Source organism: Camelus ferus, chromosome 5, assembly GCF_009834535.1.
Source record: "Camelus ferus isolate YT-003-E chromosome 5, BCGSAC_Cfer_1.0, whole genome shotgun sequence".
In the NCBI taxonomy this organism is placed as follows: Eukaryota; Metazoa; Chordata; class Mammalia; order Artiodactyla; family Camelidae; genus Camelus; species Camelus ferus.
The window spans coordinates 40,761,257-40,789,190 of NC_045700.1; the positions used below are offsets into that span (position 1 = coordinate 40,761,257).

General features: G+C 35.5%; 1 protein-coding gene across 3 annotated transcripts in view; it reads left to right on the top strand.

The window, feature by feature from the left end:
- Positions 1 to 27,934, top strand: part of CSRNP3 (cysteine and serine rich nuclear protein 3) — a 179,958-nt gene that overhangs the window by 64,151 nt on the left and 87,873 nt on the right. The window contains exon 1 of one of the 3 annotated variants that reach the window (XM_006185829.2): positions 24,063 to 24,301. The exons of 1 other annotated variant lie outside the window; for it this stretch is intronic. The gene's annotated coding sequence lies outside the window, so the exon portion shown is untranslated. Of the gene's footprint in view, positions 1 to 24,062; positions 24,302 to 25,606; positions 26,151 to 27,934 lie in introns of those variants that run through there. One more of the 3 variants, XM_032479611.1, reaches the window with a different exon arrangement.

Consider the following 27,934-nt stretch of genomic DNA (forward strand, 5'->3'; position numbering starts at 1 on the left):
ATATTCCAGAGGGTACCCAAATTTTACCTAGGAAATAGGAGTACATGTGCAGGTCAAATGTATTTTCAAAATGGAAAATGTATTTCTTTTTGTGGATCTTTTTCTTGACTATTAAAGTAAATCATGATAAAGATAAGGAAAAAAGATCCAGGTGTGCAAAAAAACCAAACTATTTTTAAAAAACTGTTAAGAACACTTTTAAGAAAAATGTTAAAATCACTTATAATAACAACCCAGAGGTACCCACTATCAACATTTGGCTACATACATATACTTTATATTATTTTGTAGCATACCATTTTATAAAAGTGATAAAAGATGATAGTACATGTTGTTTTGAAACCTGAAGTATATTAAAATTTAATTTATTTTGTTTTTAATGTGAAAATAATGCACACTCATGGTAAATCACACAAATACCTAGAAAAGTGTGATGTGGAACTCAGAAGTTTCTGTTCATTCCAACCCTTGCACAAGATAATTTTTTGGTTTGTTGAATTATTTCCTCAAAAATTGCCTTGTTATTTTGGTACTCAGACCTATGGAGAAAGCCTACTTAAGCAATAGTGAAGTGGAAATTCCCTCAGAATATGCACTGGTAATAATTAATCACGAATTTTGCTTTTCCTGAAGTATCATGGATAAAACAGAGCCTTTGGGTTTGAAGACGTGATTGGAGTTCCATTTTTGCCATTTATTAATAGTCCAACATTAAAAATGACTTCACACCTCCTTAGATGTACACTGGGATTAGTAATACATCCCTCTCCAAGAGACTCTGAGGATTAAGTGACATTATTGCCTGACACATGGCAAAGTGCCCAATAAATATGTTTGAATTTGAATTATCCAAACTACTCCCTATAACTATATTTATCTTATAACTAGATTTATACAGGAAATAATGTTATTTTCACATCATTTATTTATAACCAAGAGTTTTTGGCTTATAACATAGATGGAAACAAGACTTTTTTTAAAATGTTGTGACATAAAACATAAGAGCTTCACTAGGTCATAACATTTATTACTTTCAAGCAAAGGGAGTCTCAGTTGTTTGGAAATCATTATGTCCTAAAAATTGAGAGGCATAAATATGAGCATGCACATAAAACCTATTGGTAGCATCTTTTTTTGTAAAGCGACATTAGAATAGCATATTTATTTAATCATGGTATCTCAGTATTCCTGTGAAGAATCTGTTGTGGACAGGATAGTCTTTAAATAGAAGGTTTAGCCAGAATTATGTCAAAAATTAATACAATCCATATTTGTGGCATTTTTCAAAACTACCCCTTTAGGAATTTCTATTCCAGTCCAAATAAAAAGGGAATTAGCTTTTAAAACTATTTTTCCACTACTTACTTTCCTATCCTTTCAGCTTTTTTTTAGTAATTGTTTAACTGAGGTAATGTCTCTTTCCCTCTCTCTCTCTCTATATTTATGTATATATGTATTTATATATATATGTATATATTTTAAGTAGTAAAGAGTTTTATGGCTTACTTATTTTGAATTCTTTGAATCTGGCTATTTAATCTATTCTTAGTTATATAGAGATTTTCTGAAAATAATTTTGAGCTAGTGTTTCATATTGTGAAGATGATTCTATTTATAATCTGAGCTAATAGAGGCTACATTTTTGTGAAGTCTACATCTCAGAGCCCTATTAAATCTGGGAAGTACCAGAAATGGTTCTCAGTTTTTCAGTGTGAAAATATCAAAGCTTCTCCAAGATTCACAACTAAACTCTATATATTTATTTGGGAGAGTTGAAAGTTGGAGTAATGTGTATTTAAATTCAAGAGACCAATTTGAAAGTTTACACCTATAGTCAATTAATCCAAGTTAATAGTAACTGTCTGCTAATGAAACTATGCTGATACAGAACTTGGCCTCTCTGGTATAGAAAGTTCGGGGCTTTCCATGCCAGAGAGTCAATTTTTTGCTTTGCTTAAGAAACATACCCTAGTTACTCAACTTTAATTTAAGCTTAAATGTGGTAGCTCTCAATTACATATAGCATTGTTGTTCTCAATGAGCTGTTTCACTTTTCTTCTATGTTATTCTACTTAAATCTTCACAAAATTGCTGAAAGATACATCTCCTTACTAGCACTCAAATTGGGAAGAATTGAAGGGGTGGGGAACATGACACAATCTAGCATGACAAGATGACAGAGACTGTGTATTCTCTACCCATTAAAACCCCCTACAAGGCCACACAGGCTCTAGAGTACAATGAAGGTTCATTGTTATGGCAGCCTAAAGGAGCTTTTGGTCTTTCTCAAGTCCACATTGTGTCCTCTCACATTTGTATTGATGTCTAGAGATCATCATCAAAATGACCTTGGAAATGTGCAGAGGAAAAGAAATGATCAGCCCAGCCCACAGGTTTTCCTGCAGTCTGTTGCTCCTTACTGAAGAATCATAACATTTTAAAGTGGGAGGCTTATCAAGTCTTTAGCAATTCAATTACCATTATATGTGTAGGACCTTGAATATTCTAAGATCTGGCTTAATAACCCAAACTTTAGCCAGGATTGAAAGATGTAGTAAAACGATAAACATTCTTCCCAGACCATAATAATCATTATTAATGATTTGAGGATGAAAACAAAGACATTAATTTAAAAACCCACAAAATTTTCAAATGTCACTGGCCATGGCATGAACAAAAAAAGAAAAGAAAGAAATGAATGCCAACTGAGAAGGCAAAAATGTGACTTTGATATTGTAGAATATTATTGTAAATAAAGCCTTATTTTAGAGAGCAGTGCAATACATCAGTGAGCCTGTGGATGAATTATGATGTGATCCTATGGGAAAAAGAAAAATCAAGGAACAGAGTGGACAATTTATTTTGAATAGAGTAGGAATGGTATTAACAGCTCAATTAAGTGCCAGCAGTTTAGAATTAGCTAAGAGTCATTGTCTTCCTGGGACAAATAAATTCTAGCTGTTCTAAATAACTTGCTTTATGTTTCACATAAATGTGAACAAAAATGTGCTTACATCTTTCCTGCTGACAACAGAGCAAGCCAAAAAAGGCTTAATTTGCTGAGTGGAAATGAAGATTGATCCATCTTTGTTTTCTAGAACACTGTCAGGGCACAAATTCTTTTATTTCTATATTTAGGCTAACATAGATAAATTTTCACTGGAGACATCTGGACCAACTCTTCCAAATCTTCCCCATTCCTTGCTGTCCTACTTTCTCCCTCTGTCCCAAGCACACATTCACTGGCTGTGTCTTAGGAGGCCACTGTCACTCTGTAGGTGAGTCGTGCTCGCTCATCAGTTGCTCTGCACTGGATTCAGGGCTCTGACAGGAACAGCTATTTGATAAAGTGACAGCGGTCCACTTTTCCTCGAACAGAGTGTCTCTGCATTTTTGTTTTATCACACAGTCTCACCTTCTCCACCTCACCTTCTGAAGAAGACTTATTTTCTTTTACCTCTGCAGTTACTCTTTCAGATCCACCTTCTCTTACCTTTTTCTGTCATCTGCTTCCAGAGCTAGACAGCTTTCACTGTCCCTTTCTGTGCTCTCATTCTTTGATTCCAAATCTGCCTGAGCTTTAAATGTAATTCCAAGGTCATCCCCCATGGAGTGTGGAAGCTCCTAGTTTCGCACTTGCCAGATCAGGCTAATCCCCTCATCATTTCATCTCCACTCAGAGCCCTAGGGGAGGCACGCTGTTATGTGTGCTCCCCACCCCAATGTGAACTCTGAAAAGAGGGTTGAAACAGAAAATTTTAAAAGTTCTCACTAAGAGAAAATGAAGTAGCCTCCACACCTTATTTCCATAGTGCTTTATCTATTTCTCCCCAAATCATTGTCTCCCCCAACACCCAAGGGAACAGTGGGGGCTCCTGCTGTTTGACTCTCTACCACTCATCTTTCTCCTCTGTTGTCCCTAAGTGCCACATCACAAGTGGAGACGGAGAAATTACACATTAAAAACTCCCATGTAGAGTCAAAAGGCCCTGAAGATCTTGATAACTATATCTTTCTAATTCTAGTTGTTCATTGCTAAAATAGAAAGCTGAGAGCAGAATAAAATTGTATTCCCAGAGGAATCTAAATGGTAGCACTTCATAGCAAACAAAAAATTACGTTCACTGATTTACAAACCCTATGGCTATATCATGAAATACTGGGTTGCCACTCTGGATCTGGGAGCAAAACAGGAATATATAGATTATTCCAGAAAGAACACCTCAGAACTCCATACAAGTTTAGGCTGTAATGTCATCCTGTTCTCAAATGAGCCAGATACATGAAAGGAAATCTTCAGAGAGCATTTAAAGAGTTGCCAAAGAAATACAGAAATTCAGTAAATAGGAAAAGTGTGAAAAGTGTTCACATTTATTTTTAATGAGGAGTCCAGCCTATTAATTCTCATGACATGATTATAAACAACAAGAGGGTCTACATCCTTGCTTTATGAAGACTTTATGAAAAACACTCTCCTCCAAAATATTGAGAACTCACATTGCTGGGAAGGCTAGTGTTCTGACAAAAATCTCTGATCAATTCTCTTGCCCTACATTTTTCATCTATTAGCATGCTGGACAGACTGGCTCAAATGGAAACTTAATTAAAAGAAAAAAATTATTACTTTTTCTGCAAATAGGTAAATGATGATTTTTATGGACTTCCTCATTAATGCAAGTGTATAATATACTAAAATCATCTCATCACAGAATTCTACTTCCTGGAGCTCACAGTCTCACCCCCTTCAGGCTCCTGCAGGTGTCTCCATCAGTAATCCGGGTAGCAGGCCGGCCATTTATCCTAGCATAATGCTCATCCTCCATCAGCCAGTACAAAGGGGAGATGTGTTGGCAACATAGTTGTCAGCTATGGACTGGTTAGGATAATAGAAGTGAATATTTATTGAGCACTCTGGAAATCAGTTTATATTCGTGTCTCCTTGAATCTAAAAGGTACAAACTATCATTCTCTCCCTATACAGCCATCTACAGACTCCATATCTTCCCCTCCTTCCCTGAAAATTTTAGTTCTTGTCTCACTGTTACACTTCCTAACATCATCCTTTCGTAATTCTTGGTTATATCAATGTCCACGTAGATAAGCCTTCCAGTGGTAGTTTTGTGACTGCCTTCTCTAAGAGCATTATTGTTACTTTCCTCCTGTGTCAATATCATACAATTTTTCATAACCAATAATTACAACTCTTCTGTGATTTCAATCTCAACCACCCCATTTCTCTAACTTCCTCCTATCTTTCTAGCCCCTTCTGTCTGATTATCTGATTCTTATAATTCTCCAACCCTACTAGGAACTACCATGCAGGGATCCCACCACCCTTCCACTAATGTCTTTTTTCTTTCTGACATAAACTAGATTCCATGGCTTATCATTGTAATCACTTCCTTAAATTGACCCTCAATGCCCTTTGCCCATCTCTCTTGCTTCATAGTACGTTCCTGGCATGAACTCAGTCTAGGTTCAATCTAATGCTGCCTGTTTCAGACCTGTTTCCTGCTGAACAGGACTGGAGAAAAATGTACAACTATGCTGATTTATTTCTATTTAAATTCAAAACCACTAATTTCAACTGAACCTTGGTAGTAGCCACTAATCCTATCTTATTTTCTAGGTCAAGTAAGTCCCTTCCTATTCAGAAGACATTCTTTCATTTCTTATTAAAAAAAAACCCCAACACCTCCCTCTGCCATCTTTATGATCAGTTTATCATCTTGCTTCCTATTTCACTGAGAAAATAGAAGCAGAAGAGAAATTTCATAGGTTCTCCTCCAAATCTCTACCTTCTGTTTGTCACTATGGATGAACTGTTTATGTTTCTATCCAAGGCCAGACACTCAACTTATATACTTGATCTCTTTCCTTGTTGCCTACATAAAAATACTGCTCAGGTAAGATAACTCTTTTCTCCTGTATCATCACTATTTCCCTCTCCTATATCATTTCTATCAGCATGTAAGTATGCTTTTATTTTCCCTTTAAAAGTGAAGTCTCTTTTCTGCCACTTCACCTTCCATCTGTGCCTCATTTTTCTCTACCCACTTAGTGAGACTCCTTGAAAGAGGTATTTACACTTTCTTGTCAGGTGTTGCCCTACCACTTCATCAAAACTGCTCATCAAGGTCACAGTGTCCTTCGTGTTTCTAAATATAATTGTAAATTCTCAGTCTTCCACTTACCTGACCCATCAGTAGCTTTGGAGAGAGTTGATCACTTCCTCCTGTGTGAGATAGATAGATAGATAGATAGATAGAATAGATAGATAGATAGATAGATAGATAGATTTAACTTTCTTTACTTTGCTACCAAGAAAGCACACTTCTGGTTTTCCTCTTGCCATGTTTGCTGGTTCTTCTCAGTTTCCTTTGCTGGTTATTTCTCATTTCCCCAGTCACTAAACATTGGGGTAAACAGGACACAGTCCACAGACTGCCTTTCTTCTCTATCCACAATCTAGAGGCTTCACATTTTATTTATTCACTGGAAAAGGTTTATCTTTAGCTTAAAGTCCTTCCATAAACTTTAACTCATACATATAGGTATATAGGTAGAACTACCTGTTTGACATCTCCACTTAAATATGTAATAGACATCTCAAAGTTTGACCTAACCTAAATTCCTATTCTTACTCATCCTTTGGAAAGCTTTTGCAGTCTTTCCCAGCATGAAGCACTAACACCTTTCTTGTAATTGCACAGGTGAGACTCCTTGGAGTCAAGGTTGTCTCCTGTCTTTTCCCTCACCCAACATCTAAGAAGTCTTTGATGCTACTTGAAAATATATTCAGAATAAACCATGTCTTACCACCTTCACCTGATTCAAGCTTCCATCATTTTTCATCTGTATTATTGTAACAGCCTCCTAACTAGCCCCTCTTTCTACCCTTACTCTCCTACAGTGTCTTTTCAACACAGCAGCCAGAGTCATCTGTAACATTCAGATCATTCACTTTTCTGCTCCAGACCTTCCAGTGAATCTCAGAGTCCTTACAGTGAGAGCACTGTCTGCTGCTTCTCTCCCGCCCTGACCACTTCACCCATGTGCCTGACCTAGTCTCCTCCTCACTCCCTCCCTTGCTCACGCATCTCCAACATTCTCGCCTCCTTGTGATTTCTGAGACAAGCCAGATCCTTTGTATTTGCTATTTCTTTTTTTCTGGAATTCTCTTCACTGCAGATATCCTCATGGCTCACTTCCTCCCCTTCCTCAGGTCTTTGCTCAAATACCACTTCTCGGTGAGGCTTTCCCTAATCACTCTATCTGAAATTTGACAACTGCCTCCTCCATCCCAACACTTCATCCCTATCCACTGTGCACTTACCACTGAATGATATGCTGCATATTTTATTTAGTTATTTTCTTGTTACCTATTTATTCTTTTTCCCCTTCTTCTCCTACATCCACTAGAATGAAAGTTCCTTGAAAGCAAGACATTTTTGTGCCTAGAAAAATGCCTGAAACATAGTCTATGTCTTATAAGTATTTTTTCATGAATGAATTGACTTTCCATTTTAAATATGAGGCTTAGAAAGCATAAACCCAAACCCATAGAGCAAGTGAGCTGTGCTGCTGGGAATGGAACCCAGGCACGCTGAATCCCATGCCTTGTCCACACTCCGCATGGCTTACCAAGTACTCTTCACCTACACCTGTTCACCAGATAGTGGAGTAAGAGCTAGAGTGGCAGTGACCAACCATACCTTGCTTACTAATTCATGGCGAAGCTGGGACAGTTACAGAAGAGAGAATTTGGACTTTCAACACAATTGGAAAATAAAAAGGAAACAATGAGGAAAGGCTCTTAGAACAGTTTTATGCATTTAGAGGCTGAATTTTATTATATGAGTAGGAATAGCCAGAGAAAAAAGAGGAGATATTTTAGGTGATAGGAATAGCAATGTGAAAAGACGTGGAGGTATACATAGTTGCATTTTATGTTCAGTGCCCTATTAGTAGGAGGTGGGAAAGCATACAGGGCTTGATAGAAGGTAAGACTGAGGCAGAAAGCAGAGTCCATATGGTGGAAGGTCTTGGGACCATGCTAAGTATCCTGATAGTAAGTCACTCAGGAATTTAGCGGCAGAGAGGAGAGTCCTTTGATTACGTTTGTTTTGAGATTGCCCACCCGGTGGCAGATGTGAAGAGGGAGACTAGGGACTAGACCAGCATGATGGTCTAGCTCAGTGAAAAGGCTGGGGAAAGACAGCAGTGGTAGGGATGCCTCTAGGAGTAAAACTAAGGAAGATTTGGTGAAGAAGTCAGTGCCTAATTAAACAGAATTAGCAGTGAAGGCAGGAAAGCATTGAGAATGATTCTGAGTTTCTTGGCTTCAGCAACAGGGGTGGTGTTGCTGGACTAAGATATGAAACAAAAGAGAAGCGTGTCAGATGAGAATGACTACAGGTTCATTGTCTGACATGGTGACTTTGAGATACCTCAGGGAAATCCAAGTGGTAAAATGACTCTGAAGTCTAAAGAGAGGTCAAGACTCGAGATGGAGACATAGAGGCGGTCTGCATAAAAGGGAAAGTCATATCCTGGGAATGAATCAGACTGCCAAGGACAGGAGAACAGAGAACAGGAAGCAGTGGGTGGAAAACGCTGGGGAATACCTGGTGGTCATGGTTGCCGGAAAGATGGCTGGATGAAGAGGAGCCTGCCATGGCAACCAAGAGTCACAAGTTGGGAAAGTGTAAGATGGCTGGGGGAATATAATACAAGTGACAGAAATAGAACACTTTTAAAAAGGTTGAAAAAATAAAGGGAAAGTTTCTTCTGGAAAAGTCAATTTTAAAGGAATGGTGGAAGCAGATGCCTTATTGAAGAATAGATGGGAGATGAAAATTAGAGTAATTTACGAAGATACTGGGTATGAAGAGAGAAGTGGAGCAGTACCAAGATGGCAGTGTACAAAAGCTTTGGCTTTTTTTTTCAAATGAGATGAGGAGGTGTGTGCTGGGCTGGTATTTATCCTATACTCAACAAAATTATTCACTAGTTGCTTATGGCTCCTACTAGATCTGATTGGCGAATTTATCTATTCTGATTGGTCAGAATCCAGAATCACAGTCAGCACACAGAGTTATTGCTAAATATTTTCAATATTCTCCTTAGTGTGATTTTGGCTAAGGGGAAGAAAGTAGAAAAGGAGTGGTTGAAGTTATGGAAGAGCAGCAAAGGTTAGCAAACTAAATCTGAAAGCCAAATTTGATCCACTACTTCTTTTCATATGACCCTCAAAGAATGGTTTTATATTTTTTAATGATTGAAAAAATGAAAATTAGCAGAACACTTCATGACCCATAACCATTTTATGAATTCAAATTTCAGTTTCCATGTGTAAAGTTGTATTGGAACATAGACACATCGATTTGTTTACATCCTGTCTACAGTTGCTTTTGCATTGCAGCCACAGAGTTGAGTGGTTGTGACAGCAACCATATGTCTCACAAAAGCCTAAAATATTTACTGTCTGGTCTATTACAGAAAAAAACTTGTTGACCACTAATTTATAGTACAATTTGTGCAAAGAGAGAGGGAGAAGATGGGATAGGGGCATATGCAGAGGTATTGGCCTTGAACAGGAAAAAGGCTACTTCATCCTAGGAGACGAAGAAAGGCTGATGCGATTGTGCCAATGTAAACAGTTTTCTAGGTGCTGTTGGAGGAGAGGGGAGCTCCGCCCCACCGCACACACCCCACACTCTAAGTGAAATGTGTTAGCTGCCTTCGATCATGACATTCTAGAGGACAAAAACGGTGTCGTATTCATCTCTGTCTCCCCCACAGCTTTTCAGCACAGCGCCTTTCTTTCAGTCAGTCTCACTAAATATTTAATTGAATCCCAGGTGAAACTCTATTATAAGCACATTCCTAGAAACCTCTGCCCTTAGGGCCTTGCATTTAATTCTCTTACTATCTGAGCCCGCATTTATTAAAGTTTGATGTTATGTTTAGAGGTGTAAGGAAAATGGAAGCTGGCTTCTTATTCAGTCAATTTCCAGTTTGCTAAATGGAGTCAGTATAGTCAGAGAGAGTTAATATGCTTATTAAAATTGGCCTGTTGTTCCCCTTTTTCAGCCTGAATAGCTCTGTAAATCACTAAGGGGTTTTAAGAATAAATACTATACAAATATAAGGTATTAATACAGGTATTTTTAAGCTACTAACAATGTAAAAAGAAAATAGGAAACAAAGAAGAGTTGAAAAGTTAAGGAGGAAAAATTATTACAGAGTAGGATATATAGCAGCCCTTAGTTATTTTATTTAGCCAGCATCGTGAGTTTTAAGAGTTTGAATTTTAACACCCTTGGGTATATACTACTTCTTCACTGCCATTGTCACAGTTTCTACTGTCTTATACCTGCTCATACAAATACATTGCCAGCCTGGACCTAAAAAATATTTAAATTTGTAATTGCTAATGAACAGTTATCTGAAAGCATAAGAACAGTACCAGTTTGAGGTTTATTTTTGTCATGACTTAAATATCCATGCATACACATAAATACAAGATTATTTATTTGAATATACATAAGTTAACCCCAATCACCCAAATCATCAGATCTCTCTTGTTTACTTAAAAAGTAGCAGCTTGACAGTGGTAATCATATTGCAATACATAACTATATCAAACTAACACATTGTATACCTTAAACCTACACAATGTTATATGCCAATTATAACTTAATAAATAAATAAATAAGCACCAACATTTAAAAAAAAATAACAGCATGTATGTGAAAGTGTCAGTGATATTACCTATTAATCTATTGTAATGTGACAATTAATTTTGCAAGCTCAGTTATCTAATGTTCTTTAGCCCCCCAATAAATCTTTGCATCTCCAAAGGGGGCATATATATATATATATATATATATGTGATGACCTACAATGATATTCATCTTGGCATGATCATCCTTATCATTAATATTGCTGAAAAGAATACTCTGAAGTGACGATAGCATAATAAAGCCCAACCACAGAGAATGTATCTACATATACAACATAATAGCAACTAGGCACATTTTCATATGCCCATGCTGTAGCCTCTCATCTAGAAACTTGTCGAACTCATCTAAAGTACCGCACAAACTTACAATAAAGTGATGTGTCAGGAGCTGTTGAGAGAGAAGGAGAGAAACATGTGCAAAGGGAAAAAAAGCAAAATATTTTGCCTGTTAATCAGTTCACATGGGATATAGGGATTGAAATACAGGAGTTTTTGTTTCTTCTTTCTGATTGCATTACTTTCAACAAATAAAAAGTTTAGGATCCTTGCCACTTTCTTCAGTAAATCACTCTGGTACCAGAAAGCAAAACAAAACAAAACAGTGCTTGGTCTGTGAAGGTGAGCGAAACAGCAATAAAAGCAGTCTATCGACTGTTGATCTCTACTGACAGAGGTGCAGCTTTAAGATCACTTGTTCTAAATGGTATCAAACACCTCATAGGTAAAGGCTAGGAGAAATAGGATATGGTTGTCAGGTGAACAGGCTTTTTATTAAGTATCTTATTTTTGGCTTTCTGACTAAATAGCGTTCAAACGCATTAGACCAAGATGAATGCTGGGAAGCTAACATTTTAAAAAATGAACAGAACATAATTTATTAGCAGACTATTCTTTAGAAAGAGTTCCAGTTATTCACAAGTAAAGAAAAAGGATGCACAATAGAACTAATAGTTGTACTAATGAGCAAAATCAGGTTCTACTGACACCATTTAGTTTTGACACATTGGAATTTAAGGGACTGTAACTAAATTAAGATGTCTATGAGAACAAATAGGGAAAATATTAAGGTTGCATTTTAAGCCATCTTCCTAGTCTCCTATTTGTCCCATATTAGGGAATTACTCTGCACGTAATACTTCTTCAAAACTAACATCATTTTTGAAGATGACCCATGGAACTGGTCTTTGTAGTAAGAGAAATGGGTAGTTTGGGCCCATGGTTAGCACTCACCTCAGCCATACTTTTCATAACACCTGTGAACAATCCTTTTCTCTCCATCTCTCTTCCTGTGTCCTCGTCTATTGTGTTACTCTATAGCCAACCCAAGCCGTATGCTATCTCTTCTCTCTACCTTCAAGCCATGTAGTTCTAAGTGGTTCCACCCATGCCCCACGCCTTCCCATCTCCTGTGACAGTGTCCACCAAACCACCAGAAGTCAGGCTGCCATGCTGAGCTCGAGCTATTCAAATCGTTCTGTTTTTGACAGGAAGGCAGGCAACACAGTGATCAGGTGCTAAAGTACTGTCAAAAAGCAAAGCTCAGAATATCTATGTATAGTTTGGTTAACTATTCAATCAGATATGAAATGCAGGTCTGTATGGTGAATCAGACTTTTTCTCGCTATGTACTTGGCTTGCAGATCTGCATTGTTAGTGATTTGTCTTTAATCTCTAAACTGTTTGGTTCACTGGTGTTTATGATGTGATTTGGCTCACTGAAGCTTAAACCTTTCAGAGGCAAAAAATGCTATTATTTTCATCTTTAGATATGGCTGTCTACTTTCATACAGTGTATTTAGGATCAGGAAACATCCCTTTAAACACTACCCTTTTATCTAACATATAAAAGCAAAGGCTTTAAATCCTTATATTAGTTACTAAGGACTACCACTTGTCAAATACATTTCTGTAGAAGAAATGGCTGTAAAAGGCCAGAGTGCCTGAGTGAAAAGAGCATTAGTCTAAGCTAAGAAAGTGGCCACTTGAAATATTTATGCCTTACTTTTCCCACCAGTAAAATGGGATAAAGTTACAAGTGGTCCTTCTTCCTTGCATGGCTACTTAAGGATGAAAGAAATGTTTAAAACATCTCAGGAGAAAATTCAAGTCCATCAAAAAGTTGAATAAATTCAAGTTACACAGCACAACCTCCCTAAAAGGCCATATGAAATTGGACTTATAAAGGGAGAATGATGGAAATATTTTTCTTCTCCAAGAATGATTTCTTTCTTTTCCAATTCAGTAATGATTCTTCTGTTTATTCTGTGTTCTTGATATTCTATGAAAAGTCATTTCAATTTTGGCAACCTACACACTGAATCCAAAAATGGATTGTTCATTTGGGTTTATTCTCTCTGTAAATATTATAAAACTACATTTATTCTCTCTTGTATGAATTTAATGCCAATGTTTATAAAATTGTTGCAATAGAGGCCATGTTATTATCTCTTTTGTTATATGAAATTCTCCACAGCTGAACTGAAATCTTAATATTTTCCACAGCACAGTATGTCCCTTGCCTCAAGAGGAAAGAATAGACAGTTGTGATAGACAAAAACTGAGGAAGAAATTTCTACTTTGTAAACCCCTTTTCTTTCTGGTCCATCTGCTGTAGGTTTGATGGGGGAGGGGATTCTCATTATCAGTCAATGTCTCAGTAAGTATTTCTTATGTTAATGACCATTAAAGTGTAGTGAACTTAATGCTGAGTGAATATAAATACAAAGCTCTCCTATATGTAATATTAGCATGTAGACATTTTAGTCTAGCTAATATACTTTTATTTAACACATGCCATGCATTGACAGAAAGCTTCTGTTGACAGAAATAGTATTCTTAAAGTGGCTTACATGTTGGCAGATGTGTTGATCCAAAATGTGAAATGTTTGTGAAGGCCCATTAGCAAAGCCCGAATACCCCTTGACATGCAAGTGTCTGCACTCTAACAGAAATCTACCTCTGCCTCCAAAGAGACCATGATAGACAAGTAAGTGTGTGCAAAATCAGAGGTGCTGCTCTTGGACATGGGAACAGTTGAAGCACATCTTTTCTGTATTTGGAAGAAAAGGAGGGAAGGGAGAATTATTGTTGGCAAAGGGGTTAGTAAGGGTGATTGGTACTTAAGGAAAAGGCCCAAGAAGTTTTATCAGTTGGAGAAATTTTTAACAAGGCTGAAAATGTGTTATCAGCTGTGGAACAGCTACTAGAGGAGAGAAATTGCAAGATATCCTGTCTGATCCAATTCTCATAACCCTGTTGTGAGGGGTGGGAGGAGGAAGTGTTTGCAGTATTTCCAACTTTTCATCTGTTTTTTATTGAGACAAGCTAAAAAACAGAAACTGGAAGCTGGTGTCAAACAATAATTCTGTCCTCTGAATTACAACCTGCATGTTAGGACCAGCATTATCAAACATTCTAAAGACAGCTATCTAAAAGCTTGTGTACACTTTATGTCTATAATCTAAAAACACTTTTGCAAGAACTCTTTCAGCAGCATTGAGCATCTCCAGTGTGAAAGGCTTGTGGTCGGCACTAAAGATATAAATATGAATAACGCAGAACCTTTATCTTTGAGATCCCAGTTTATTGGTATCCTTCTAGAAATGCAAACACATTAATACAATATGATGTTACAAAATGGATAGTGAAGTAATAAAGACACATGAAAGAGAGAGAAAGGAATAGTCTTCTCTCCCTGTGCAAAGGATATGGAGATGGGCTTTAAGAGAGGACAATTTTGAGCTGAGTCTTGAAGAAGGAGCAGAGTTGACCTGATGGGGAAGAAGAGAGTATAAGAAACTAGAGGACCATCTCACAGTTAATACTATGCTGTCACTTGGATGGACCTAGAGATTATCGTTCTAAATTAATTAAGTCAGAGAAAGACAAATACTGTATATCACTTCTATGTAGAATCTAAAAAAATGACACAAATGAACTTAATTACAAAACAGAAACAGACTCACAGACGTAGAAAACAAACTATGGTAACCAAAGGGGAAAGGAGGGGGAAGGATAAATTAAGAGTTTGGGATTTGCAGATACTAACTATATATAAAATAGATAAACAAAGTCCTACTGTATGGCATAGGGAAATACAGTCAGTATCTTGTAATAGCCTATAATGAAAAAGAATATGAAAAGGAATATACATATGCATAACTGAATCACTATGCTGTACACCGCAAATTAACACAATATTGTAAAGCGACTGTACTATAATTAAGTGCTGTGGACTGAGAATGGGCTTCTGTTTCAGACTCTCCTGTTGATAGCCAAGATTTATGGTTCATTACAGATTAAAAGTTGCCTCTCAAATTGTTGCCTGGGAAACACTGTCCAGCTATGTTATGATTGGTTCTTTTCCAGTATACAATTAATAACTATAACAAAACCTACCAATAATATATTTAGATTCGGAAGTTTCAGCATCATGTCTCTCTGGGGTAGTAAGAAAGCAAGAGTTCAACTGCTGGACTTCTGCTTTGCAGGCACCCTCCCAGCATAAAAACAATGCAGTGTGAAGACATTAATATTTTCCCAATGAGATGCTTTCACCCCAGGCTTTCCAATTTTTCTGCTGTTAAATTTCAACTGGAGCTACATAATGCCCAACTACAATTTTTTTTTTTTGATTCTCAAGATCTTCCTTCAATTTAAACATGTATCTCTTCCCTCTAGTGCCCATACCATTTTTTGTGAAAATACAGTCTCTCCTCCAGGCAAGTGAAAGAATTTATCCTAACGTAGGGCTTAGCAGCTGGGTCAGAAGGAGGGTTATTCACCGAGACCTTACTGTGCCACCTCCAATCACCCCTTCTGGTCCATTGTCACCTACAGAAGGCGTGGGAGTAGATATGTGAACCTCCTTGCAGTACCTCAAAGGCGAATTTACAAAAACAGCCCAGTGTGTGGTTGCTTGTTGAAAACGTTGAAAAGAAATCTGTTCATCAATCAAAAGAAATCATGTCTTTAAAAAACCTAGTAGACAGGATGGCATCAAGTGTCAAATCCAGCCTAAGGATAAAGTGTGGAAGCAGAGTTTGATTTCCCTGATATCTAAAGGCTTAAACTTACAGCAGCTGAAATTGTTTGAACAATATTCTTATTTTTAAATACCATTTCTTACTATTAAGTTTTATCATAATTGATCTTAATATAAAAATCCTAATATTTTAAATTTATATTGTATCAGTAACAGGAAGCAAAACAGCTGTAAAATATTAAAAAAGCCAAAGTCAAAAATGAAAATCACTTGCTATCTAAGGCCCAAGAGATAACTATTTTTTATGATTTTGATTCTACTTTTCCAATTATCTTATGCTTATATATATTTAAAATATTGAGCTCATAGTGTGTATATTGCTTTAAACTCACACATAATCCCTTAGTTCCTTTAATTCCTCTCTAGTCTTCTTCTATACATATTAGTTTTAATTATGTTTGTTTATATTTCTGGTAAATTTTTTTCATTAATTATTATTTTGACATTTTTATTATTTTTATATAGTCATAATGATTCTGATTTTAATGGCTGATTTTCTGCTACATTGATGAATATATATTAAGTATATTTAGGTAATTTAAAGTTTTACTTATTATAAGTGTGGTTTCTTGAAATATCTTTTTGGGGGTAGATAAATTCAGTTTATTTTAATGAAGGTACTAGGGATTGAACCCACAACCTTGTGCATGCTAAGCATGCATTCTACCACTGGACTATACCCTCCCTCCAAAATATCTTTGTATTTAAAACCTTTATTTTTCCTGTAGTCCATTAAACCATAAATTTATTTCTGCCACCTGGTTCCACAGTGGCCATAGAATATAGTAAATTAGAGAAATGGGGAAATGGAATAATGTAGCCATAGGCTTCCTAGGTCAAAGAAATATTGTATAAATACCACATAATAAGCATATGTAGACAACATTAAAAGCACCTCACAGTGAGTGGCTGGGAAACAGTAGCAATGTAATGTTCAATGTTGTCTCAGCCATCATAGTGGCATGTTCCATAGATAACTATCAGTAATTAAAGGCAAAGTTCCAAATCTTGCCATGACTTTGAGAGAGTAGCAATAGCTGTGGTATCCATGGTTGTAAGCTAAAGTTATCAGAAGTCATAATATTCAGATAAAATATATTTACCGTTCTCTGTATTCTTAATCCCACATAAGAATTTCTTAGAATATATAGATAGTTTAATTGAGACTGTGATCAAAACTTGTTTTTACTGCTTATAAGGCTAATGGCTTTTCTTCAGTGGCATGTTGATGCTCTAAACTAAGACAGGTGTGAAAATGTTCTTTAGCCTGTGGGCCTGAATTAAGTAGCTCACCTTCTAATACGAAGGAACACATATGCATTATGATCCCATGTGTGTATAACAGTTCATAGTCATATACCAGTATCATAAGGGTGTATAATTTCCTTCCCTCCAGAGATGAAAATTAGAGGCAAACATGCTTGGATCATGGTTTCATGTAAAAGTGCTCTTTGATAAAAATAGACATGAATAATGAATACTAAATAGGAAGCTGACTGTATGAACAAGAAAGAAAACACATGCCTCATTTCAAAGAAGTCACTAGCATTAATAGCAAGCTACGGGATTAAGCTCATTAAAACATTTGCCTAAAGGAGAAATCTAATTTATTACTTGTATTTCTTCATGTCATATGATTAATATAAAGCATGGAGGTGGATTTTGTGATCTGGATCATGATTTTAATCTGCATAGAACAATTTTAATAGTTTTCTTTATGAGTACCACAATTAAGTTCAGCTGATGGTATTCCAGATTTGAAGTTTGATTGTGAAGTTGATTGTTCTTTCTTTACCTTTAATCAGGCTACTGAGAGGAATTCTATACTCTTAAAAATTAGCTGTGACAGAGGAAATTGTGTATCTGGGAAATAGGTTTTGTGTATGAGCGCCTCTCCCCAGGCATTGAGCACTCAGAGGTCAAGATGGAATCTTTGCATCCTTAGAACCTTGTACTTTTGCCTGGTCCATGGTAATTATTAAGTATTTACCACTGAATGGCTCTATGTCTAATCTTCCTCTTGTAATTCTAACCTTGTTTATTGGTGTCATCATCCATGCTGTCTTCCAAATTAAAAATCCTGGATTCAGGGTTCCTCTTCACTTCCAGCCTAAGTGTCTGTTGATTTACTTCCTTAATATCTTTCCTCACCATCCCCAGGGCTGCCACTGTCTTCATTCAGAGCTTTTTAACTTTTTTCTAGGGCCTTTCAACAGTCTGATTTGGTCTCCTTTCTTCCAGACCCTCTCTCCAATTCATTCTTCTGAGTTACTTAAATAAAACACAGTTGTAGTGAAGCCACTTAAATACAAACTGACTCCAAGATTAATTCCAAACATCCCAGAACTAAAAATGCACAATCCCACCAAGATCAAATAATTTTAGCATTTTCACAGTGAAATTTTTAGTTTCTTTCACACATACATTAGTCATGCCTCAGAATCTATCTATTCTAGCCCTTCTGCCCAGGATACTCTTCTTTCCCACAAAAGAATTCCTACGTCCCTTAAGATTTATCTCCCGTGTCTCTTCTTCTGTGAAGCCCATCATGACCACCTTAAATAATATGCTTCTGTAGAGCCACACTGCATTAAAACCATACTACCTGGGTTTGGTTACTGACTTTTGGTAAATCGCTTAACCAGTCTATGCCTTAGTTGTCTCATCAATGACATGGAGGCAGTACAAGTAGCTACCTCATAGGCTTGTTGCAGTGGTTATATGAGTCGATGAATACATGTGAAATAAAACACTTCAGTCTTAAGTGATTGATAACTATTAGCTACTTTTATATAGTATTGTTCACTCCTGTCTTTATGTTCTTATATATTCTTCAATTAGAGAAGGTATCCTGTTATGTTATATCCATCTCTTTGTATCTGTCCCTACCGCTAGATGGAAAGCCACTTAGCTTGCAGAGACTTTTCATCTCTTTAACCTGTCAGAGCACTGAGCCAGGTTCTGAGCATATAGTATTCAGTAGATGTAAAAATGACTAAAAGTACGAGTGAATGAATGAACTCAGGTAAAGAGTACGCGAAACTGTTTCTGTATGTCTCTGTTGCACAAATCAAAGTAGATTCAATCTATTAGCCAAGAATCTGTAGACTTGTGTTGATGAAATAAAATATAGGAAACTCTTTTTCTTGTGCCTTGAACCCAAAAGCAGTGTCAGAGCCCTTTTGTTTATGGTGTAACCTTCCCATTGACATGGAAAAGCCACTGATCCTATTAAATGATTATTTTTTTCCTTATTCTGCCTGCTCAGTTCATATTTGCTTTTGTATATGCTGCTTGATTCCATATATTTTTGTCCCAGGTTAGACATCTAATTCACGTAAGAAAAAATCATTGTAATCAACTTTGATGGTCACTAGGAAATAAAGATATCCTTTGTGTTCTCAGAGAGGAGGTTTGTTTCACTTATTCTTTTCTCTTGATAAATGCTGTTTTCTAATACCTTTGTGGTGATAGAGACTGAAGGAGGCGGGAACCTGGATACTTTCTTCTCTGGGTCATTTTGCATAAAACTTTCTTTACAGCCATGTTCAGATGATTTGTGTACATATTGTATATGCAGTGGCAGCAATTATAGAGCTATTCCTACCATTTAACCTGTATCATTCTGAGTGCCCGTTCACTGGCCGCTTAACATCTGCTGCTTTGGTAGTCTAGTAACCAGACAGAATGAGAACTCAAAAGAATTAAACTCCAGTAGGCTTGTTTACTATGACAGGTAATGGTGTGTGGTTTTGGGGGATGGGAAGGGGTATTTAAGTCTTGGTTTGCATTATCCAAAATTATCTATTTCTTTAATCTTTGCAGAACTAAGACATATTTGTCTTTTCCCAATTTAGGAATTAGATAGCAGAAAAATATAAATAGTCTCCTCTTTGTACTCTAAGGAAGGTCCTATTGTTTCATAATTTTTGCAGCCTCTCAAACACAACATTAACAATATTTGATATTAACAATTTCTCAATGTATTTGAAAGTGGACAAACTGAGGCCAATACAAATCAAAATACCCATGAAATTACTAAATCTGTCTAACAAAACTAGTTTAGTGATTTCTACTTGTCATATTTGCTTTTTCCACCACCCTCCTAAGATATATTTTCTTTTAATGCACTCATTAGATTCATCCATTTCACTGAATATGTAGATGAGACTGTCCTTTCATGTACTTTTAAGTTTATTTTGGTATCTGTGTCATACACATGTGAATATGTTCCAGTTATCAGTTGTTGAGTAACTACCACAACACTTAGCAGCTTAAAACAGCAACCATTTTATTATTCTTATAAATTCTGTAGGACAAGAATTTGAGAAAAGCTTAGCTCAGCAGTTCTTCTCCACATAGTGACAACTAGAATCACTTCATTGTATTCATTTGGTGGGTGGGTAGGTTTGGAGTGTCCAAAATGACTTTACATACATGTTAGGCATCAGGAATGGCTAGAGCCCTGGGCTTAGGTTGGGCTGTTTGCCCAGAGTGCCTATATGTGGCTCTACATGGCAGCCTTAGGGTAGTTAATCCTCTCTCATGGCAGCTCAGGGCTCCTGGAAGACTGAAGAGGCCCCAAGAGGCTCAAGTGGAAGCTGCAAAGTTTCTTAGGATCTAACTGTGGAATTTCTGAAACATTACTTCTGCAGTCTCTGTTGGTTAAGCAAATCATTAAGACTACCTTAGAATAAAGGCAAGGGAAAGGAGATTCAACCTCTTGATGAGAAGGGTAACATAGGAGTATGTAGCTATTATATGCATATTATATGTATGACATTTGATAAATGATTTTTAATTGCAGTAATGATTTTCAGGTTTTAGGAAATAATACTGAAAATAAAGAAATTGTATTGATTATACATAAAATGCATGTTAAGTCAATAAAATATTCAGACTTTACAAAAACATATCCCTACTTTACTACCTCTCCCATAACTTGCACAGCAATTTGTTTTTAGCTAGACTATAATCTTTTTGGGTACAGTATATATTTCATTTTTATATTTGTAGCACCTGTCTCAGAGCTTGGTACATGGTAAACTTTCAATAAATGTTTGTTGAATTGAATTGAATTAGTCCTGGATTTTGAGACTGACTTGGCCAACTTATTGACTTCTCTGAACATGTTTGTAAAGAAGGATGAAATGTAGCAAGAAAATCCAACCTTATCAAGGGTAAATCCAACAGGAAGTACTGGTATATATATGCCAGTTAATACGGTTCCAGGGAACACGAGTGATGGTGTCAGTATATCTTCTCCATCTTCCTTCGTGCAGTAGAATTTTCAAAGGATCAACTATTCAGTATGTCTATGCCCACATTATTGCATGAGCTGAATAGCAAACATTCTGAATTACTTATGACAAACTTCAGTTATTTTGTAGAAAGGCGGGTCAAACAAGATTATTCTGTGATGGTCTCTTTGTGATTAGAGAAAAGCCAAGCTATGGAGTCAATAGTAAGAGTCAAAATATCATTTTTCAATTCACAGCTTTTAGTATAACAAAATAAAACGTCCTTTTATCTTGGATGGATTTGCTTCTTTAAACTGTGATTGTATGTTTTTCAGTTAATTTCAAATTTAAAGAACTCTTGGCTGATGAAATTATTATATAAGCAGAGGCACTGTTGTTCATTGTGTAATGTGAGACTCAGAAACTCTGCTGCGATACTCTTGTCGTATTGCTGATAGAATTCCAGAATTTTGAACGGAAGGATGGGTATATTTTGTTATTTATTTTAATCCTGAGGCAATTTTATGAGATTTGTTTCAAATCACTTGCTAAATTCATTTCTTTTTTCTGCATATATTAGGGAAAAAATCACCTCTTTCTTCCAAAAGTCCTATCTGTTATTATAACTGTTTGTCTCTACTATTAGGATAATGCATTTAAAAATTATTTTAAATAATCATTAGAACTTTACATCATTTCTTCTCTCTTTACTAATATTAGATGATAATTCTTGGTTAAAGCCAACTTAGGAAATTGAAGTGTAAAAATATTGCTGTATATTTCCATGACATGCTTTCCGAAGATTTTTCTGTTCCTGTTTTGCAGACTTGCCAAGTGAGGCATAAGATGAGAGAGTAACTCACCAAGGTCATTTAAGACAATAGTAGACCTAGAAAGCTTATTACTGTTTCGTGATTGTCTTTCTAGGTCTTTCCAGTTGTCCACCTTTAACTACCTTTTTCAACATGAATGAATTTGATAGGCTTTTATATTTAATACATTAACTTGATAAACTATAGTCTTTCCATTGGAGACTCATTATTTTACTGATAATTTTTTAAAATTGCTATCTCTATATCCCTTGTATTTATTTATAGTTCTTTCTTTTTGTAAATTATTTCTTTACATGCATTCATACAAAATTCACATACATGGATTTTTATTTCTAATTTCACACCCTTTGCCCCTCCCTCTTCCAAGAATTTGGAAATAACTTAGTTTTTTGCTGATTCTTTCCTTCCATTTGGCAACCATTTTATTTCACTGTTTTTGAAGTGATGCAGTAAGAGAAAAATGGCTGCCTTTTGTTTATTTCCTTGTACATTAACAAGATGATATCATCAAAGATATTAGCTAGAATGTACATATCTTCAAGAACCCAGAGGTACACTATCAACCAGAAACACTCTGTTTTCCTTTTTCTTTTAATGCCCCAAGGTTTTGTAGCTTTAGCGTAGCTCTTGTGTGCAGGGGGAAAATGAACATGAGCGTTTTGGAACAAATGCATTAAAATGGTGGCATTTAAAACATCTGAATATTTTTTTCAATGTTAAGGAAAAAAACCGTGAAAAGCCATTTATTTAAGTCAAGAAACATTCTAAATCAGTGCTAACACTACAAAAGAAATAATATAAAGAACGATGTGAAATCGTATTTAGAGACTGGGTACTTAGCCACAAGTTCCTATTCTGGCTTTAAATTAGTTTTAAAAATTTCAATTGACACAAAAAATTTTTAAGTTATAATTATTTGCAAAAATAACTTTTCACTAATGGAATATAAATTTACTATTTTTAAGATTTATAGATTTACTATTTTTAAGATTACTATATTGTTTATGAACACTATTACAATGTACCATATATCTAACTGTACAAAAAATTTATTTTCTGATCTTCACTATGATGCTTCTGACTTTTTCTTCTGTGCTCTTTGTTGCATGTTGCATCTATTTGTCACAAGATTTCCATTGAGATCAATAAGCAATAAGCTTTCAATTACCAATTTCAATTTAGATTATTAAAGAGATAAGTTTATTTTTTTCATCAAATTCCAGTTATTAAATAGCTTTTTCATTTGGAAATCCACAGTCCATTTTCAAATTCTGAGAAGTGATTTTAGGTAATTATTTTCAAAAATATTTTAGAAAGACAACCTGACTATACATACGTGTATATGTGTATGTATTAATTCAGTATCTATGTAGCAGAAAATTCCTATAAATATTGAGTAATCAGTTCTGAAACTACTTGTTAACACTGAAATCAGATAAGGTAAACCATATGCTTTATTGAGGTAAGCTGTCTAAAATAAGTTACTGCAATTTTAAGAATTAATATGAACCACATGTCCTTTAGATCTTTAAATTGAAATCTTCATTGTTCTTTTAAGTCAGCTGTTCTAGGAATGTGTCATCTTTTGAGAAGATAAATTAATCATCTACCTCACTTATATACATCAATAAAAGAGACTCACCCTCTCATTTACTTTATCAAAAGTAATTAGAACATCTCTTTTTATGCATATATAGTATCTATTAGTGACTGAGATTTTCATTGAGGAGATTTTGAGGAAAACAGCCACTTATCCTTTTAGAATACAACCTCCTCCAAGAAAAAGAAACACCAGCAATCTAAAGGTTAAAACCTACTGTCAAATCATTCAGTTGAGCAAGGCTCTTTAATAACATTTGTGCAAAAGTACTTTCAGAAAGCAGAAGGTAGGAAACAGCTCTTTGCTAGTTCCCCTCCTTTAAATTATTATTCAGCCTCTTATTAAAATAAAACCTAGTGAACTTCTTTTGAATGCCTGCTCGAAGCTTTTTATAATAATAAAAAAAAATCTTGTGAAGGGATTTCCATAAGTTGTTCTGCATTAATGACTTGGAGCAGCTTCCTAATCTGTTATTCCTTCCTCCTAGCAGACCTCAGCTGATAAAAATATCCATAGACACAGTGAAGTCAGTGGCATGCCTGGCTTTCTCAGACAAAACTCCCATGTGATCACATATAGGCAGCCTCAGTGAGGCTGATGCCGTGCAGCAAGCAGTAGGTAATGAGTCTTTGTGCAGAGTGAAGCTCTTGTCGCTGAACAATAAAGCATACGGTACCAGCAATAAAACACAGGGCTGGCAAATTTCAGAAGATTCCGCTGAACCAGGAAGAACCGTGCCTTCGGTAATGCTGACACACATTATAAAATGATAATCAATTTCTTTTGGATTCTAATGAATAAAGAGTGCAAGGACTAAGACTCCAGCTATTTGAACAGGTCAGTGATTTTATAAATTACTCCAACACTTCCTTGTGTTTGATTGGATTTAAATTAAGATGGGCTGATGTGTGTTTTGCCTTAAATAAAAACTTTGCAAGATATTTACAGCGTGTAATATGAAGGATGCACTTGAATTGACCCAATTAGATTACATTGTTGATGTTGTCAGATGTGATAGAGAAACATTTACATGATTATAGTAAACTGAAGTTATTTATCCTATTTAAAAATTTATGGGTTAAAAAATCATTCAATAATTTTTAATATTCTATAATGCAGAAATAATATAAAGCAGAACACTACCAATAAATAGCTCACATAAAAAACTTAACATTTACTTTTCCAGTACTAAAAAATCCTGTATTGCAATAGTTTATGTATCTTATAAATTGGATGATATATCATTCAAAATTTACCGATGTCTTTCAGTGTACTGCAAGAGGAAGCTTTGGCACATTTAATTATTTCAATAAAAATTTTGAAAACAAGAAAAATTTTAAATTGCTCATAATGCTATCTTTTAGAACAATGCATTTTATATTTAACTATAATATGTTATATCTCTGTATGAATAGGCTATGTGCCTTTTATTTTTCATGTTATTTTTCTTTTGATAGAAAATATTATTGCATTAAACCTTTTATTTCATAAATATTATTCATTCACTAATGGAGAAAATAAATCAGCTTAATTTAAAAAAGAAGGGTGGATTAATTATGTGATGATGCATATTTCCATTGACTCACCATTTAGAAAAGAATATGTGCCTTCATGGGTATTTATAAAAATACGTACACACATGACCTTCTGTATCTAGAAAATAACCACTTATGAGCAAGAGAATTTATGTTTTAAATAGAGAAACTGCTGTGTGTAGGAAGACAAGGGAAGAAATAACTCTAGCAAATAATAGCACAACACTGAACATCTCTGCCAAAGACAGACGAGCATTTCTGCTGCATGAATCTTTAGATTTAAACACATAGTTTAACTTTGCTCTACATTTTTACTGCCATATTATTTTAAAGGCATCCTGGGACCTAAATTCTTTACAATTAATTTTTTGGACACCATTTAGAATGATCTTCTCTAAGGCACTAGGGCACATTTAACATTTTACAGAATTACCAGTAACTTCATGCATTTGTGTAGTGACTCAAATAAATGTATGCTTGTGAGATGCTGTTTAAACCACAACAAAAAGAAATACCCTATGTCCCTGATTATGCGTGCACTATGTATTCCAAGAGGAAAAAAATAGCTATGTTTCAAAAACAAGAGAAGTTAATGAAAATTTTAAATTGGCCTTCCACATGTATTTAAATGAAGGATTTGACTATTTGGGTTTCCTTGGTTACCGTAGTCGCTGCTGACAGATTCTTTTGGTGGGGAGGGGGGAAAGCAGGACTCTAAAACAAAGAGTTAAAAAAACGGATCCATTAATAGACACGGGGGGCGGGGGTTGAGGGGGAGCGCTGATGCCGACAGCCCAGCGGCAGTCCGCGCCCACTCCCGATTGCGTATTCCAGCTCTCCGGTGATTCAGGTATTCTGGCAGAGCTGCAGTTCCACAATCCCTTACCCAGCATTCCGTTTCAGCTGCTGGAGGGCTGCCTGAGTCTTATGCAAATGAGACCAGCTCTGAGGCTTTGACTGCAGAAGCGAGAGGAGGGGGCAGAAGGGAGTTCAGAGGTCACGGGTCTGGTGGAAAGCTGGATCAGTTCGCTGAAAAAAATGCACTGGGCTCCTATGCAGCAGTGTTTTGCAGCAGTTACATGAAGTGTGGTTTATTTCTCAGAGTGAAGATTTTACAGCGTGTGTGCCGTAGTCGTTTAAAGTGCACGCAGGTACGATGGCAGATTTCATGATGCGCCTGATTTTATTTCTGTAAAAGACATTGATGAGGATTGGCTATTTTAATTCATTGTGGAATTTGGCAGGGTGCTCTCTGTTTTCAGCGTCCCTTAACTAGTTTATTAAGCCTTCTGAATGTTTTCTCAATTTTAAACATGGGTGTTTTGTTCCAATGGAATAATGTCATGAGAGAAAAAATTGGATTGGGAGAGAAAAAAATTCCATTTTTTGGAAAGATTTTTAATTGAAGAGATATCTGGGTTGAAACATCAAGATAAATATCAAGACTTTCAACTTTTTAGAGGATTTTCACATTTTAAGAAATGTATTTTAAATAAGAACTGGGTTCCTAGCCTAAGATTTTAGTGAGGTATCTGGAATTAAATAATGGAGTTCTTTTGTTCATATCCCACACAATATCATAAGGACAGTTTTAATAAGTTATATTTTCATTTCATTTGAAGAGAGGGTTTCAGTTTTGAGAATCTTCATTCTATATTTTATTGGTAAACACCTTATCAAAGAAATAAATTCTTATTTGGAGGTTATATCCTTTAAATACTTTAGTTTCCATTAATTGTTACTAATTTTTCTTTGGGACTTTTTAGACAATGCTATTTTGAGCTCAACATGTTCAACTTCCTATGACTTTTCCTTGTAGTCAAGTCTGGACTGTAAAGTGATCCTCATAAATGTCACAAGCAGGACAAAAGTCTTTTTCCATGCACTAAATATCACACTTATGTAAAATGTGCAATTACATCATAGTAAAGTCTGACCTGAACCAAACAAATGTATACTCACTTTTATTGTTCATGTTGCTTTTTTTATTTCCAAAGCATATTTTAAAATAAACTTAATTAGAAAAGCGTGATCAGACTGTTCATCCATATTAAAAATTTTAAGTATATCAATTCAGCAGTTACAATGCTGATGGGAAAAAAATGTCATTTCAATTTGCATCAAGTGTGCATCTATCTACATTATAGGTTGTATGTATCTGAAAATAAGTTGGAAAGATGAAGAGGCAAAATAGTGTTTTGTCATGAAATAACTGCTTTATGCTTTCATATTTGCATAAGGTCTTTTAAAATGAATTATATGAAGCTTACATACAAAGAGCTAGTACATGTTTAGATAAACTTAATTACTTTCTTCTGCACTGAAAAGGGGGTGTTGGTTTTATTATAATGAGTAAGACTTGGTCGTTTGGCAATAGTATCTTTTATTTTAAAATGGGGGGGAGATGGGGGGTGGGGAGCATGAAAGGCAGACCAAAACAGGAGGAGGGCCATTTAAAATGATGAAGGACAATTATTTTAAATATTTATGAAATCACTTCATGGTAGTCATTCAGGGTCAGATTCTCATCCTTTATCACTCTGTGGGGACATTGTGACATTTATCCAGGAACCCGAGATTAATTTAGGAAAAGAAATTCATGTTTTGTGTGAGTTTTTTAAACAACGAAAGAACTGCTATTTTCTTCTAAAGTCTTTTTGGAAACTTTCAATAATGACTAAAACTAAAGGTATATTTTAAATAAATAATTTCCTTTTTATATTGAATGGAAAATACTGCCCTCTGGTCCAAACAACGTATTTGTAGACTTTTGTAGACATAAATTATATGTATATAATTTATTATGAAATATATATGTATACATATATGTTCTATATGTGTATATTATATATAACATAAATAAATTATGTATGAATACATACATACATGTATTTTAAACAGCCAAATAAAATCTGGTCAACCTTATTTAATCCAA